Source organism: Pseudophryne corroboree, unplaced genomic scaffold (genome assembly GCF_028390025.1).
Source record: "Pseudophryne corroboree isolate aPseCor3 unplaced genomic scaffold, aPseCor3.hap2 scaffold_144, whole genome shotgun sequence".
Lineage (NCBI taxonomy): Eukaryota > Metazoa > Chordata > Amphibia > Anura > Myobatrachidae > Pseudophryne > Pseudophryne corroboree.
The window spans coordinates 18,456-33,554 of NW_026968068.1; the positions used below are offsets into that span (position 1 = coordinate 18,456).

Genomic DNA, 15,099 nt, shown 5'->3' on the forward strand with positions numbered 1-15,099 from the left:
TTTGTCTCAGGTCTTTCTCCAGCCTAGTTTGCTGTCTGTTTCCACTTCTTTTATCTTGAGCCCCTCCCTTCTATACCCTTGTGCACTATCCTGACTTCTCCTCCCGTCTGCTTACTTTGTGCCTTCCAATGCACAATGCAAACTACAGGTAGTGCTGCAGGGCCCACACAATCTTTTACTTGCCTTAAAGAGCAGCTCTGGAGCTGTTACAGTGCCCAGCTGCTGCAAGAAATCAGCTTGAATGCTTCAGGGGATGGGGCATGGCCAACATGAGCCCCACACCAAAGGTGGGTGGGGGTGTTTAATGCGAACTAGGGGTAATCCAAGCACCGCAAAAGGCCGCCATGCCCTGCACGCCCCTTTTCTCTTTTCATATGCAGATGAGGGTTGAAGCCAACTTTGACCCACTGCTTGGATGACATCACCATATGCAAATCCATCTGCTGCAGGCCTTGCCCCAGGAATGCTTGCACTAGTTGTTGCATTTGGTTTGTTGTTTGGGGGTGCTTCAGTATTAGGCAGCCTTCTGCCCTCCCATGTTCATCTGAAAATATGTGTTCTCCCTGCAGTTGTTGTCCCCAGATGAGAGTTCCCTTGTGCTGCCTCAGTTGAATCTCCTTTACTTGACAGAGATGTGCCTGAGCAGCGGCCCTCCCAGCCCTATCCCAAATCATACTTATTTTGCATAGGAGACACCATGGTCATGAAGATTGTTCACCCAGGGTGAGGTTCATTCATTGCATTCTGGGTATGCTGACCCCTGTGATTTCCCCAAATGTGGGAAACTCGCCTGCATTTTTTGTGGTAGTGGGGGACTGTGTTTGTGTTTTCCTCTGGTCAGCTCTGGTAAAAGTCAGATTTCTTTGTCTCATATATTCCTCTAGCCTTGTTCTTCTTTCGAGAGTTCCCTTGTGCTGCCTCAGTTGGATCTCCTTCACTTGACAGGGGGGTGCCCGAGCAGTGACCCTCCCCAGCTCTAGCCCAACTCCTACTTACCTGCCAGGTGAGATACTATGATCATGAAGGTGCTTCTCCCAGGGCAAGGCTCACCCATTGCACTCTGGGTGTGCTGCTCCTGTGATTTCCCCAAATGTGGGAAACTTGATTGCATAATTTGTGTTTCCCCTGGTCGGCTCTCGTATAATTCAGATCTCTTTGTCTCAGGTCTCTCTCCAGCCTAGTTTGCTGTCTGTTTCCACTTCTCTTTTCTGGAGCCACTCCCTTCTATGCCCTTGCGCACTATCCTGACTTCTCCCGTCTGCTTACTTTGTGCCTTCCAACGCACAATGCGAACTACAGGTAGTGCTGCAGGGCCCACACCCTTTTAGTTGCCTTACAGAGCAGCTCTGGAGCTGTTACAGTGCCCAGCTGCTGCAAGAAATCAGCTTGAATGCTTCAGGGGCTGGGGCATAGCCAACATGAGCCCCACACCAAAGGAGGGTGGGGGTGTTTAATGCGAACTAGGGGTCATCCAAGCACCGCAAAAGGCCGCCATGCCCTGCATGCCCCTTTTCTCTTTTCATATGCAGATGAGGGTTCCAGCCAACTTTGGCCCACTGCTTGGATGACATCACCGTATGCAAATCCGTCTGCTGCAGACCTTCCCCCAGGAATGCTTGTACTAGTTGTTGCATATGGTTTGATATTTGATGGTGCTTCAGTATTAGGCAGCCTTCCGCCCTCCCATGTTCATCTGAAAAGATGTGGTCTCCCTGCAGTTGTTGTCCCCAGACGAGAGTTCCCTTGTGCTTCCTCAGTTGAATCTCCTTAACTTGATGGGGGAGGGGCTGCCCGAGCAGCCACCCTCCCCAGCCCTATCCCAACTCATACTTATTTTGCATATGAGATCTCTTGATCATGAAGATTGTTCTCACAGGGTGAAGTTCATCCATTATATTTTAAAATAGGAAGGTACAAATTACATATTTGAATTGCATCTATGTGCTGGATTCAAATGTCCCCCCCCCCCCTTCCTTTCTCAATTGTGCCCATCAGCAGCTATTCTAAGGTTGATGCCAATGGGTGTGACACATTAATTTCTTCTGTGGGGTACACAGGACTCCACAAGGATTCACATTGGGGTGTAGAGTAGGATCTTGATCTGAGGCACCAACCGACTCAAAGCTTTTGACTGTTCCCAAGATGCTCAGCGCATCCTCCTCTATAACCCCGCTTCCATGAACAGGGAGCTCAGTTTGTAGTTGGTGCCTTCAGTAGCAGGCCACTTAACAGGGGCCTGCCTCAGGAAGCCAATTCTTAGCTATTCATTTTGACAAGAAAAGAAGAACTTGTTTTATGAGAATCTACAAGGGCTGCAGCAGGCTAGGTCTAATAGACATCTTTACTGCAGCTTCATCACTCCCAGCGGCACTGTATACTCCCGTGCCCTGGTTGCTGGGTCACTGCAGCGGAGGCTCCGGATTCTTCCTAAGGTCAGTCACACACACACCGCCCTTCCGGATCACGAGGCCGCTGATGAAGGGGAGCGTGGCCGTAGGGGGTGGACCGTGTGCGCACTGGCGTGGACACTGATTACTGGGCAGCCGCTCCACTAGCCACCAGGTACAGTTAAGGAGCACAGGTCTGGGGGGTTTTCTCCTATATTAAACCAATTTTGTACTGCCCGCAGCGCATTGTGATAGGTAATAGGGCCTGATTCAGGTTGGATTGCAATCACAATAAGTGATCCAGCTGCAAAAATTGCTAAGAGCATACGCATGTGCCTGCATTTTCTGCAGCACCCCACAGAGAATGCGATCGCCTCTGCCTGTCAATCGGGGCAGGGGGGGAGAGGGGGGTCAGCAACACTCCATTTCCAAGTCAGGGATGGAGCGGTGCGGGGGCAAGGCTTCAAAATGGGGTCTGCAATGGAGGAGACACAGGGGGCGTGGTCACAGCAGCTGTATGACATCACATTCAGCCGCTGTGATCACAAAAATGGTGGCGGCTTCCTGCGCGCACATACAGTCTGCACCAGCAGGAGGCTACACCATTTTTTATGATCACGCTGAACTGCAGTGCGACTGCAATTACAGCATGGTCAAGAAGGGAGGCGTCATGCTGGGTGGCCATAAGAGATGAGCGGGTTCGGTTCCTCGGAATCCGAACCCGCCCGAGCTTCACCCTTTTTTGCTCGGGTCCGAGCAGACTCGGATCCTCTCGCCTTGCTCGGTTAACCCGAGCGCGCCCGAACGTCATCATCCCGCTGTCGGATTCTCACGAGACTTGGATTCTATATAAGGAGCCGCGCGTCGCCGCCATTTTCACACGTGCATTGAGATTGATAGGGAGAGGACGTGGCTGGCGTCCTCTCCGTTTAGATTAGAAGATAGAGACGAGTGACATTTGATTTACTACTAATTTGGGGAGCAGTTGAACTTGTCAGGAGTACTCAGTAGTGCAGAGTTTTGCTGATAGTGACCACCAGTTTTATTATTTATAATCCGTTCTCTGCCTGAAAAAAAACGATACACATACCATATCTGTGCTCAGCCTCAGTGTGCTGCATGATATATCATCTATGTATATCTGACTGTGCTGAGTGCTCACTGCTCACACAGCTTAATTGTGGGGGAGACTGGGGAGCAGTTATAGCAGGAGTACAGTGCACACTTTTGCTGCCAGTGTGACCACCAGTATATTGTCTTCCTGAAAAAGTTAAACACTCCTGTGGTGTTTTTTTTTTATTCTATAAATGCATTCTGCTGACAGTGTCCAGCAGGTCCGTCATACATATATTATATAAATATTTACCTGCAGTAGTGTTATATATTTTTTTTCATCTTTATCATCTCTATATTAGCAGACGCAGTACGGTAGTCCACGGCTGTGGCTATCTCTGTGTCGTCAGTGCTCGTCCATAATTGTATACCTACCTACCTGTGGTGGTTTTTTTTTTTCTATCTTCTTCATACTAGTAGTTTAGGAGTCTACTGACAGTGTCCACCAGGTCCATCATTATATTATATACCTACAGTAGTAATATATTTATTATATTATCTATACTAGCAGACGCAGTACGGTAGTCCACGGCTGTGGCTATCTCTGTGTCGTCAGTGCTCGTCCATAATTGTATACCTACCTACCTGTGGTGGGGTTTTTTTTTATCTTCTTCATACTAGCAGTTTAGCAGTCTGCTGACAGTGTCCACCAGGTCCGTCATTATATTATATACCTACAGTAGTAATATATTTATTATATTATCTATACTAGCAGATGCAGTACGGTAGTCCACGGCTGTACCTACCTCTGTGTCGTCAGTGCTCGTCCATAATTGTATACCTACCTGTGGTGGGGTTTTTTTTTCTATCTTCTTCATACTAGTAGTTTAGGAGTCTGCTGACAGTGTCCACCAGGTCCGTCATTATATTATATACCTACAGTAGTAATATATTTAGTATATTATCTATACTAGCAGACGCAGTACGGTAGTCCACGGCTGTACCTACCTCTGTGTCGTCACTCGTCCATAATTGTATACCTAACTGTGGTGGTTTTTTTTTTCTATCTTCTTCATACTAGTAGTTTAGCAGTCTGCTGACAGTGTCCACCAGGTCCGTCATTATATTATATATACCTACAGTAGTTATATATATTTTTTTTTATATCATTAATTATCATCTCTATACTAGCAGACGCAGTACGGTAGGCCACGGCTGTGGCTATCTCTGTGTCGTCAGTGCTCGTCCATAATTGTATACCTACCTACCTGTGGTGGAAGTTTTTTTCTATCTTCTTCATACTAGTAGTTTAGCAGTCTGCTGACAGTGTCCACCAGGTCCGTCATTATATTATATATACCTACAGTAGTTATATATATATTTTTTTTTATATCATTAATTATCATCTCTATACTAGCAGACGCAGTACGGTAGTCCACGGCTGTAGCTACCTCTGTGTCGTCAGTCACTCGTCATCCATAAGTATACTAGTATCCATCCATCTCCATTGTTTACCTGAGGTGCCTTTTAGTTGTGCCTATTAAAATATGGAGAACAAAAATGTTGAGGTTCCAAAAATAGGGAAAGATCAAGATCCACTTCCACCTCGTGCTGAAGCTGCTGCCACTAGTCATGGCCGAGACGATGAAATTCCATCAACGTCGTCTCCCAAGGCCGATGCCCAATGTCATAGTACAGAGCATGTAAAATCCAAAACACAAAAGATCAGTAAAAAAATGACTCAAAAATCTAAATAAAAATCGTCGGAGGAGAAGCGTAAACTTGCCAATATGCCATTTACCACACGGAGTGGCAAGGAACGGCTGAGGCCCTGGCCTATCTTCATGGCTAGTGGTTCAGCTTCACATGAGGATGGAAGCACTCAGCCTCTCGCTAGAAAAATGAAAAGACTTAAGCTGGCAAAAGCACAGCAAAGAACTGTGCGTTCTTCAAAATCACAAATCCACAAGGAGAGTCCAATTGTGTCGGTTGCGATGCCTGACCTTCCCAACACTGGACGTGAAGAGCATGCACCTTCCACCATTTGCACGCCCCCTGCAAGTGCTGGAAGGAGCACCCGCAGTCCAGTTCCTGATAGTCAGATTGAAGATGTCAGTGTTGAAGTACACCAGGATGAGGAGAATATGGGTGTTGCTGGCGCTGGGGAGGAAATTGACAAGGAGGATTCTGATGGTGAGGTGGTTTGTTTAAGTCAGGCACCCGGCGAGACACCTGTTGTCCGTGGGAGGAATATGGCCATTGACATGCCTGGTGAAAATACAAAAAAAATCAGCTCTTCGGTGTGGAAGTATTTCAACAGAAATGCGGACAACAGGTGTCAAGCCGTGTGTTGCCTTTGTCAAGCTGTAATAAGTAGGGGTAAGGACGTTAACCACCTCGGAACATCCTCCCTTATACGTCACCTGCAGCGCATTCATCATAAGTCAGTGACAAGTTCAAAAACTTTGGGCGACAGCGGAAGCAGTCCACTGACCAGTAAATCCCTTCCTCTTGTAACCAAGCTCACGCAAACCACCCCACCAACTCCCTCAGTGTCAATTTCCTCCTTCCCCAGGAATGCCAATAGTCCTGCAGGCCATGTCACTGGCAATTCTGACGAGTTCTCTCCTGCCTGGGATTCCTCCGATGCATCCTTGAGTGTAACGCCTACTGCTGCTGGCGCTGCTGTTGTTGCTGCTGGGAGTCGATGGTCATCCCAGAGGGGAAGTCGTAAGACCACTTTTACTACTTCCACCAAGCAATTGACTGTCCAACAGTCCTTTGCGAGGAAGATGAAATATCACAGCAGTCATCCTGCTGCAAAGCGGATAACTGAGGCCTTGGCATCCTGGGCAGTGAGAAACGTGGTTCCGGTATCCATCATTACTTCAGAGCCAACTATAGACTTGATTGAGGTACTGTGTCCCCGGTACCAAATACTATCTAGGTTCCATTTCTCTAGGCAGGCGATACCGAAAATGTACACAGACCTCAGAAAAAGACTCACCAGTGTCCTAAAAAATGCAGTTGTACCCAATGTCCACTTAACCACGGACATGTGGACAAGTGGAGCAGGGCAGACTCAGGACTATATGACTGTGACAGCCCACTGGGTAGATGTATTGACTCCCGCCGCAAGAACAGCAGCGGCGGCACCAGTAGCAGCATCTCGCAAACGCCAACTCTTTCCTAGGCAGGCTACGCTTTGTATCACCGCTTTCCAGAATACGCACACAGATGAAAACCTCTTACGGCAACTGAGGAAGATCATCACAGAATGGCTTACCCCAATTGGACTCTCCTGTGGATTTGTGGCATCGGACAACGCCAGCAATATTGTGCGTGCATTATATCTGGGCAAATTCCAGCACGTCCCATGTTTTGCACATACCTTGAATTTGGTGGTGCAGAATTATTTAAAAAACGACAGGGGCGTGCAAGAGATGCTGTCGGTGGCCACAAGAATTGCGGGACACTTTCGGCGTACAGGCACCACGTACAGAAGACTGGAGCAACACCAAAAACGCCTGAACCTGCCCTGCCATCATCTGAAGCAAGAAGTGGAAACGAGGTGGAATTCAACCCTCTATATGCTTCAGAGGATGGAGGAGCAGCAAAAGGCCATTCAAGCCTATACATCTGACCACGATATAGGAGGTGGAATGCACCTGTCTCAAGCGCAGTGGAGAATGATTTCAACGTTGTGCAAGGTTCTGCAACCTTTTGAACTTGCCACACGTGAAGTCAGTTCAGACACTGCCAGCCTGAGTCAGGTCATTCCCGTCATCAGGCTTTTGCAGAAGAAGCTGGAGACATTGAAGGAGGAGCTAAGACAGAGCGATTCCGCTAGGCATGTGGGACTTGTGGATGGAGCCCTTCATTCGCTTAACCAGGATTCACGGGTGGTCAATCTGTTGAAATCAGAGCACTACATTTTGGCCACCGTGCTCGATCCTAGATTTAAAACCTACGTTGTATCTCTCTTTCCGGCAGACACAAGTCTGCAGGGGTTCAAAGACCTGCTGGTGAGAAAATTATCAAGTCAAGCGGAACTTGATCGGTCAACAGCTCCTCCTTCACAGTCTCCCGCAATTGGGGGTGCGAGGAAAAGGCTCAGAATTCCGAGCCCACCCGCTGGCGGTGATGCAGGGCAGTCTGGAGCGACTGCTGATGCTGACATCTGGTCCGGACTGAAGGACCTGCCAACGATTACGGACATGTCGTCTACTGTCACTGCATATGATTCTCTCACCATTGAAAGAATGGTGGAGGATTATATGAGTGACCGCATCCAAGTAGGCACGTCAGACAGTCCGTACGTATACTGGCAGGAAAAAGAGGCAATTTGGAGGCCCTTGCACAAACTGGCTTTATTCTACCTAAGTTGCCCTCCCACAAGTGTGTACTCCGAAAGAGTGTTTAGTGCCGCCGCTCACCTTGTCAGCCATCGGCGTACGAGGTTACTTCCAGAAAATGTGGAGAAGATGATGTTCATTAAAATGAATTATAATCAATTGCTCCGTGGAGACATTGACCAGCAGCAATTGCCTCCACAAAGTATACAGGGAGCTGAGATGGTGGATTCCAGTGGGGACGAATTGATAATCTGTGAGGAGGGGGATGTACACGGTGATGAATCGGAGGATGATGATGAGGTGGACATCTTGCCTCTATAGAGCCAGTTTGTGCAAGGAGAGATTTATTGCTTCTTTTTTGGTGGGGGTCCAAACCAACCCGTCATTTCAGTCACAGTCGTGTGGCAGACCCTGTCACTGAAATGATGGGTTGGTTAAAGTGTGCATGTCCTGTTTATACAACATAAGGGTGGGTGGGAGGGCCCAAGGCAATTCCACCTTGCACCTCTTTTTACTTTTATTTTTCTTTGCGTCATGTGCTGTTTGGGGAGTGTTTTTTGGAAGGGCCATCCTGCGTGACACTGCAGTGCCACTCCTAGATGGGCCAGGTGTTTGTGTCGGCCACTTGGGTCGCTGAGCTTAGTCACACAGCTACCTCATTGCGCCTCTTTTTTTCTTTGCGTCATGTGCTGTTTGGGGAGTGTTTTTTGGAAGGGCCATCCTGCGTGACACTGCAGTGACACTCCTAGATGGGCCAGGTGTTTGTGTCGTCCACTTGGGTCGCTGAGCTTAGTCACACAGCTACCTCATTGCGCCACTTTTTTTCTTTGCGTCATGTGCTGTTTGGGGAGTGTTTTTTGGAAGGGCCATCCTGCGTGACACTGCAGTGCCACTCCTAGATGGGCCAGGTGTTTGTGTCGGCCACTTGGGTCGCTGAGCTTAGTCACACAGCTACCTCATTGCGCCTCTTTTTTTCTTTGCGTCATGTGCTGTTTGGGGAGTGTTTCTGGAAGGGCCATCCTGCGTGACAATGCAGTGCCACTCCTAGATGGGCCAGGTGTTTGTGTCGGCCACTTGGGTCGCTGAGCTTAGTCACACAGCTACCTCATTGCGCCTCTTTTTTTCTTTGCGTCATGTGCTGTTTGGGGAGTGTTTTTTGGAAGGGCCATCCTGCGTGACACTGCAGTGCCACTCCTAGATGGGCCAGGTGTTTGTGTCGGCCACTTGGGTCGCTGAGCTTAGTCACACAGCTACCTCATTGCGCCTCTTTTTTTCTTTGCGTCATGTGCTGTTTGGGGAGTGTTTTTTGGAAGGGCCATCATGCGTGACACTGCAGTGCCACTCCTAGATGGGCCAGGTGTTTGTGTCGGCCACTTGGGTCACTGAGCTTAGTCATCCAGCGACCTCGGTGCAAATTTTAGGACTAAAAATAATATTGTGAGGTGTGAGGTGTTAAGAATAGACTGAAAATTAGTGGAAATTATGGTTATTGAGGTTAATAATACTTTGGGATCAAAATGACTCCCAAATTCTATGATTTAAGCTGTTTTTTAGGGTTTTTTGAAAAAAACACCCGAATCCAAAACACACCCGAATCCGACAAAAAAAATTCGGTGAGGTTTAGCCAAAACGCGTTCGAACCCAAAACACGGCCGCGGAACCGAACCCAAAACCAAAACACAAAACCCGAAAAATTTCCGGTGCACATCTCTAGTGGCCATGCCATGTCACTGTGCAGGAGCCAGCACCGCTCACACACTAGTCCCCGGTGCAGCCCCCAACCCCCGGGACACCCGGAGCAACAAAATGTAGATTCAGGCCACCAGGCCACGCCCCTACCTATGAAACCATGCCTCCTTTTTACCATTGCGCTGCTTATCTGCGCGCACTGCATTACAATCTCCCTCGCCACCTCTCTGGGTGTCACCAGTGATAGTGACACCTCTGCCATGCTTGTAGCAGCTGGTCCTAAGATCTACACCTCAAGCCCTGAGTGTTTGCCCTTGTGACTTGTTGATCATCATAGCAAAGCAGATGCTTACAGAAAACTGCAGGGGCTTAGATTGAAAATAAAAAAAATTGATGGGTATAAGGTAGAGAGGAGCGGGTTCGGTTCTCCGAGAACTGAATTCCCCACGAACCCCACGAACTCCTCCTCCGAGGCAGGCTCGGTTGTTCCCGCCTGACTCGGAAAACCTGAACAAGGGAAAATGTCATCATCCCGCTGTCGGATTCTCGCGAGATTCGGATTCCATATAAAGAGCTGCGCGTTGCCGCCATTTTTACTCGTGCATTGAAGAGAGAGCGGAGAGGACGTGGCTATGTTCTCTCAGTGGAAATCTCAATATCAGTGCTCAGTATCAGTGGATACTTATTGCTGCTCAGTAATACTAGTAGTGTGTCTCTCCTGCTCAGTGTCAGTTCTCAGTAGTATCCTCATCAGTGCTCAGTATCACTGCTCATTGTCTTGTGCTGCATTGTTGTGCTCAGCATACTACAGTACATTACTAATAGTCCAGTGCTGCATCTTGCTGCTCAGTGTCAGTTCTAGTATCCTCATCAGTGCTCACTATCACTGCTCATTGCATTGTGGTGTTCTGTATACTACAGTAACATAGTAATATAGTAACATATAGTAACATAGTTTTTGAGGTTGAATAGAGGCAAATTGCCCATCGTGTTCAACCTGTTTTAAGTTGTGATGATTCTACATACTTGCTGAATAATGTTTTATGACTAGTTAGCTACTACAACTCATGTTACCCCCGGATTAACCATGTTGATATTTTAAGTATTATAACCTTGGATAGCTTTTTCATTCAGAAATGTATCCATTCCTTTTTTAAATCCAATTACAGAGTCCGCCATTACCACCTTCCCTGGCAGGGAATTCCACATCCTGATTGCCCTAACAGTGAAGATCATAGTATCTCACCTGGCAGGTAAGTAGGAGTTGGGCCAGAGCTGTGGAGGATTGCTGCTCGGGCACCCCCTGTCAAATGAAGGAGTTCCAACTGAGGCAGCACAAGGGAACTCTCGAAAGAAGAACAAGGCTAGAGGAAGATCTGAGACAAAGAAATCTGACTTTTACCAGAGCTGACCAGAGGAAAGCACAAACACAGTCCCCCACTACCACAAATAATGCAGTCGAGTTTCCCACATTTGGGGAAATCACAGGGGTCAGCATACCCAGAATGCAATGAATGAACCTCACCCTGGGAGAACAATCTTCATGACCATGGTATCGCCTATGCAAAATAAGTATGATTTGGGATAGGGCTGGGGAGGGCCGCTGCTCAGGCACATCTCTGTCAAGTAAAGGAGATTCAACTGAGGCAGCACAAGGGAACTCTCATCTGGGGACAACAACTGCAGGGAGAACACATATTTTCAGATGAACATGGGAGGGCAGAAGGCTGCCTAATACTGAAGCACCCCCAAACAACAAACCAAATGCAACAACTAGTACAAGCATTCCTGGGGGAAGTTCTGCAGAAGACGGATTTGCATACGGTGATGTCATCCAAGCAGTGGGCCAAAGTTGGCTGGATCCCTCATCTGCATATGAAAAGAGAAAAGGGGTATGCAGGGCATGGCGGCCTTTTGCGGCGCTTGGATGACCCTTAGTTCGCATTAAACACCCCCACCCTCCTTCGGTGTGGGGCTCATGTTGACAATGCCCCAGCCCCTGAAGCATTCAAGCTGATTTCTTACAGCAGCTTGGCACTGTAACAGCTCCAGAGCTGCTCTGTAAGGCAAGTAAAAGGGTGTGTAGTTTGCATTGTGCATTGGAAGGCACAAAGTAAGCAGACAGGAGGAGAAGTCAGGATAGTGCACAAGGGTATAAAAGGGAGGGGCTCAAGAAAAAAGAAGTGGAAACAGACAGCAAACTAGGCTGGAGAGAGACCTGAGACAAAGAGATCTGAATTATACGAGAGCCGACCAGGGGAAACACAAATTATGCAGTCAAGTTTCCCACATTTGGGGAAATCGCAGGGGCAGCACACCCAGAGTGCAATGGGTGAGCCTTGCCCTGGAAGAAGCACCTTCATGATCATAGTATCTCACCTGGCAGGTAAGTAGGAGTTGGGCTTGAGCTGGGGAGGGTCGCTGCTCGGGCACCCCCCTGTCAAGTGAAGGAGATCCAACTGAGGCAGCACAAGGGAACTCTCGAAAGAAGAACAAGGCTAGAGGAAGATCTGAAACAAAGAAATCTGACTTTTACCAGAGCTGACCAGAGGAAAACACAAACACAGTCCCCCACTACCACAAATAATGCAGTCGAGTTACCCACATTTGGGGAAATCACAGGGGTCAGCATACCCAGAATGCAATGAATGAACCTCACCCTGGGAGAATAATCTTCATGACCATGGTATCTCATATGCAAAATAAGTATGATTTGGGATAGGGCTGGGGAGGGCCGCTGCTCAGGCACATCTCTGTCAAGTAAAGGAGATTCAACTGAGGCAGCACAAGGGAACTCTCATCTGGGGACAACAACTGCAGGGAGAACACATATTTTCAGATGAACATGGGAGGGCAGAAGGCTGCCTAATACTGAAGCACCCCCAAACAACAAACCAAATGCAACAACTAGTGCAAGCATTCCTGTTTGTTTCTGAAGCCAACTTTGACCCACTGCTTGGATGACATCACCATATGCAAATCCATCTGCTGCAGGCCTTCCCCCAGGAATGCTTGCACTCTTTATATGAAATCCGAATCTCGCGAGAATCCGACAGCGGGATGATGACATTTTCCCTTGTTCAGGTTTTCCGAGTCAGGCGGGAACAACCGAGCCTGCCTCGGAGGAGGAGTTCGTGGGGTTCGTGGGGAATTCGGTTCTCGGAGAACCGAACCCGCTCCTCTCTACCTTATACCCATCAATTTTTTTTATTTTCAATCTAAGCCCCTGCAGTTTTCTGTAAGCATCTGCTTTGCTATGATGATCAACAAGTCACAAGGGCAAACACTCAGGGCTTGAGGTGTAGATCTTAGGACCAGCTGCTACAAGCATGGCAGAGGTGTCACTATCACTGGTGACACCCAGAGAGGTGGCGAGGGAGATTGTAATGCAGTGCGCGCAGATAAGCAGCGCAATGGTAAAAAGGAGGCATGGTTTCATAGGTAGGGGCGTGGCCTGGTGGCCTGAATCTACATTTTGTTGCTCCGGGTGTCCCGGGGGTTGGGGGCTGCACCGGGGACAAGTGTGTGAGCGGTGCTGGCTCCTGCACAGTGACATGGCATGGCCACTAGAGATGTGCACCGGAAATTTTTCGGGTTTTGTGTTTTGGTTTTGGGTTCGGTTCCGCGGCCGTGTTTTGGGTTCGAACGCATTTTGGCTAAACCTCACCGAATTTTTTTTGTCGGATTCGGGTGTGTTTTGGATTCGGGTGTTTTTTTCAAAAAACCCTAAAAAACAGCTTAAATCATAGAATTTGGGAGTCATTTTGATCCCAAAGTATTATTAACCTCAATAACCATAATTTCCACTAATTTTCAGTCTATTCTTAACACCTCACACCTCACAATATTATTTTTAGTCCTAAAATTTGCACCGAGGTCGCTGGATGACTAAGCTCAGTGACCCAAGTGGCCGACACAAACACCTGGCCCATCTAGGAGTGGCACTGCAGTGTCACGCATGATGGCCCTTCCAAAAAACACTCCCCAAACAGCACATGACGCAAAGAAAAAAAGAGGCGCAATGAGGTAGCTGTGTGACTAAGCTCAGCGACCCAAGTGGCCGACACAAACACCTGGCCCATCTAGGAGTGGCACTGCAGTGTCACGCAGGATGGCCCTTCCAAAAAACACTCCCCAAACAGCACATGACGCAAAGAAAAAAAGAGGCGCAATGAGGTAGCTGTGTGACTAAGCTCAGCGACCCAAGTGGCCGACACAAACACCTGGCCCATCTAGGAGTGGCACTGCAGTGTCACGCAGGATGGCCCTTCCAAAAACACTCCCCAAACAGCACATGACGCAAAGAAAAAAAGAGGCGCAATGAGGTAGCTGTGTGACTAAGCTCAGCGACCCAAGTGGCCGACACAAACACCTGGCCCATCTAGGAGTGGCACTGCAGTGTCACGCAGGATGGCCCTTCCAAAAAACACTCCCCAAACAGCACATGACGCAAAGAAAAAAAGTGGCGCAATGAGGTAGCTGTGTGACTAAGCTCAGCGACCCAAGTGGACGACACAAACACCTGGCCCATCTAGGAGTGTCACTGCAGTGTCACGCAGGATGGCCCTTCCAAAAAACACTCCCCAAACAGCACATGACGCAAAGAAAAAAAGAGGCGCAATGAGGTAGCTGTGTGACTAAGCTCAGCGACCCAAGTGGCCGACACAAACACCTGGCCCATCTAGGAGTGGCACTGCAGTGTCACGCAGGATGGCCCTTCCAAAAAACACTCCCCAAACAGCACATGACGCAAAGAAAAATAAAAGAAAAAAGAGGTGCAAGGTGGAATTGCCTTGGGCCCTCCCACCCACCCTTATGTTGTATAAACAGGACATGCACACTTTAACCAACCCATCATTTCAGTGACAGGGTCTGCCACACGACTGTGACTGAAATGACGGGTTGGTTTGGACCCCCACCAAAAAAGAAGCAATAAATCTCTCCTTGCACAAACTGGCTCTATAGAGGCAAGATGTCCACCTCATCATCATCCTCCGATTCATCACCGTGTACATCCCCCTCCTCACAGATTATCAATTCGTCCCCACTGGAATCCACCATCTCAGCTCCCTGTATACTTTGTGGAGGCAATTGCTGCTGGTCAATGTCTCCACGGAGCAATTGATTATAATTCATTTTAATGAACATCATCTTCTCCACATTTTCTGGAAGTAACCTCGTACGCCGATTGCTGACAAGGTGAGCGGCGGCACTAAACACTCTTTCGGAGTACACACTTGTGGGAGGGCAACTTAGGTAGAATAAAGCCAGTTTGTGCAAGGGCCTCCAAATTGCCTCTTTTTCCTGCCAGTATACGTACGGACTGTCTGACGTGCCTACTTGGATGCGGTCACTCATATAATCCTCCACCATTCTTTCAATGGTGAGAGAATCATATGCAGTGACAGTAGACGACATGTCCGTAATCGTTGGCAGGTCCTTCAGTCCGGACCAGATGTCAGCATCAGCAGTCGCTCCAGACTGCCCTGCATCACCGCCAGCGGGTGGGCTCGGAATTCTGAGCCTTTTCCTCGCACCCCCAATTGCGGGAGACTGTGAAGGAGGAGCTGTTGACCGATCAAGTTCCGCTTGACTTGATAATTTTCTCACCAGCA

The 15,099-nt window shown here is 48.4% G+C and overlaps 5 non-coding genes across 5 annotated transcripts; 2 read left to right on the forward strand and 3 right to left on the reverse strand.

Annotated features, from left to right (window-relative positions):
* Positions 1–672: 672 nt before the first annotated feature.
* On the forward strand, positions 673–836 carry LOC134997149 (U1 spliceosomal RNA). The gene has a single exon (XR_010199700.1). It is a non-coding gene; the product is annotated as a U1 spliceosomal RNA (small nuclear RNA).
* A 152-nt stretch (positions 837–988) lies between these two features.
* Positions 989–1,151, forward strand: LOC134997374 (U1 spliceosomal RNA). Its single transcript, XR_010199898.1, has one exon. It is a non-coding gene; the product is annotated as a U1 spliceosomal RNA (small nuclear RNA).
* Positions 1,152–10,896: 9,745 nt separating this feature from the next.
* On the reverse strand, positions 10,897–11,060 carry LOC134997037 (U1 spliceosomal RNA). Its single transcript, XR_010199592.1, has one exon. It is a non-coding gene; the product is annotated as a U1 spliceosomal RNA (small nuclear RNA).
* Positions 11,061–11,715: 655 nt separating this feature from the next.
* Positions 11,716–11,878, reverse strand: LOC134997302 (U1 spliceosomal RNA). Its single transcript, XR_010199836.1, has one exon. It is a non-coding gene; the product is annotated as a U1 spliceosomal RNA (small nuclear RNA).
* A 152-nt stretch (positions 11,879–12,030) lies between these two features.
* On the reverse strand, positions 12,031–12,194 carry LOC134997170 (U1 spliceosomal RNA). The gene has a single exon (XR_010199720.1). It is a non-coding gene; the product is annotated as a U1 spliceosomal RNA (small nuclear RNA).
* Positions 12,195–15,099: the final 2,905 nt, after the last annotated feature.